A 2,325-nucleotide genomic window follows, 5' to 3' on the forward strand; every position below is an offset into this window, starting at 1 on the left:
GACGGGGGGGCAGCGGGGCAGGGCCCGCCGGGGCCGGTAGTGCCGGGCAGGGGGTTACGGGGCCGCTCTGAGGCCACTGAGCTCCCCAGGCCCCGTGGGCGCTGCCGCGGTTTGATCGCGGCCTCTCAGCTGAGGTAGATGGGAGCGGGCTGGATCCTCCTGGAAGTTTGGGATACAGGAGCTGTTGGCACGTTAGGAAATGCTCAAAAGCCAGAGCTTGAGTTTCCCTGGGAAGGGCAGGCGCTTGTTCGAGACCTCAGCTGGAAATTACATGCTTTAACTAGTTACTTGCTGGCTGCTCGTGCATTGAATCGGAGCCCGAGTGGCTCAGGGCAGGGACAGGGGAGCCCGGGTCCCCAGTGCCTCCTCCAGGGCTCCGGGCACCAGCCCGTGAGGCTGCCCCTGCTCTGGAGTTTGGTGCATTGTGTCTTCAACCAGTTCTCTGGTGCTGGGCACTCAGCTGCAGCCTTTTTCTCTGATCTTTAACGTACAGGAAAAAAGGGCAGAAGCAGCGTGGTCTGTGAGTGGCCTTCGTCCTGGGGCTCTTGTGTCGCCGAGAGTCCCGCCTCTTCCCCCTGCCCTGCTCTGAGGTGCCTTTTTGAAGTTTGTCACCTAAGGCAAAGTTCGTTGGTGTTTGGTGCTGGAGCGGGTTGGACACAGTTCAAGAGAGGGGAGTGTGGGGCTGAAAGCCTCCCCCTGGTTTGTAAGGCAGGTGTCAGGCCTGCAGTGCCAGCAACTGGGTTAAAAAGTTACGCTGTGTAATCCCTGCCTCACAGGGCTGGGCTGGAGCTCACTGCTGGAGGAGGCAGGGAGGGGGAAACATCCTACCTGTGTTTCAGGGCTGCATGACTGCTCAGGCACCTCCTGGCCCCAGGGAGGAGGGGGAGGAAGGCTCATGTCCTGTCCAGAGCCTGGGGCTGAGGCGGTGGGAGCTGCAGGGGCAGCCTGGCTGCCCCAGCACCAGCTCTGGGTCCCAGCCCTTGCTTTCTGCCAGAGACAATCAGCCTGTGCTCTGGTGTAGCTGCTGCTGCCCCTGCAGCTTGCAGAGCACCCATCCTGGGCACCCTGCTGGGTGGGAAAATCGCCCGGTGCTCTGGTGTAGCTGCTCCTGCCCCTGCAGCTTGCAGAGCACCCATCCTGGGCACCCTGCGTGGTGCAGAAGAGCTGCCTCTGAGTGGGTGTCTTGTGGAGGGAATACACCCCTCTGCCAGACATCAGGACCTAGGGGCTGTTTGCTCTGCCTCTAAGAGGCAGAAGGACTGTGGAGAGATTGCTTCTTGCCACGCCAGACAAAACTCAGGGCCACTCTGTCCTTCTGAGTGCAGAAATGCACAAAAATGTGAACAGTTGGGTTCCTGTAATGGCTTCTGAGGGACAGCCTCTGCGTGCAGCCTTGGGTTATTTCTGTTCCTACAGTTGTTACTGCTTTAGAACAAGTTTGTCTCGTGCAAGTTCAGCAGTGCTTCTAGCTACCACAAAGTCCTCTCCAACCTTGTCTTGCCCAAAGATTTGGTATTTTCTAGCTAGGTCCCTCCATCCCTCTTCTTCCTGGCCACCCACATCTCCAGCCATGTCTTCTGTTAGAAAAGCAAGGAGTGCAGGTGTTAGTGGGAAACCGCTGCGGAGGCAAGCGGAGCTGTGCCTTGGTGACAAGGTCAGAAGGCTGAGTCTTCATCTGGGGATCTGCTATTGCTGTCTGTCGCCCGACCTTGGAGGTTCACTGGTGTTTTGGAAAAGGCTGAATTGCAGCAGTCGGGTCTTTTTCATGTGCAGTAGTAACAGGGTTCAGGGGGAGAGTTGGAGGAACATTGTGCAAGAGAAATCTGATCGCTGCCACAAGGCTGAGAAGAGGAAAGGAGCATGATAACACAGGATCTGTGCAGCACGATGGGGGATGGGAGCACAGGGGGATTGTGTCCAGAGTGGTTCTGCCTCTGAGGAAACTTCCTGCTGGAAGCTCACTGCTCTGCCTGAGCAGCCTTGCTCCTGGGTTTCCCAGCTGAAAAGTGGAAGTAGGTCAGGAACATGCACCTGGATAAATCCACCTGCAGACGCAGAAGTGCCTCATGCACAGTAAAAACAGCGTTGTGTTGCAGAGTCCTGTGTTTGTCTTTGTCGTCTGTAAATGACTAAACTTGGCAGCACACCCCTGTCTTGGCACAGCTCTCTAGTGCTCGCTGTGCTTTCTTGCACTGTACTCTATTGGTTGTGCTAGAAAGTTGTTAATTCTGGAAGTTTTAAAGGTCTGAAGTTCACTCATTTTTTAATTTGCATTTGAGAAGTAAAACCTGTCCACGGGGCGCTGCTTGGAGGGAGAGCAGAGAA

The sequence above is a fragment of the Chaetura pelagica genome, unplaced genomic scaffold (genome assembly GCF_000747805.2).
Source record: "Chaetura pelagica isolate M959 unplaced genomic scaffold, ChaPel_1.0 scaffold638, whole genome shotgun sequence".
Lineage (NCBI taxonomy): Eukaryota > Metazoa > Chordata > Aves > Apodiformes > Apodidae > Chaetura > Chaetura pelagica.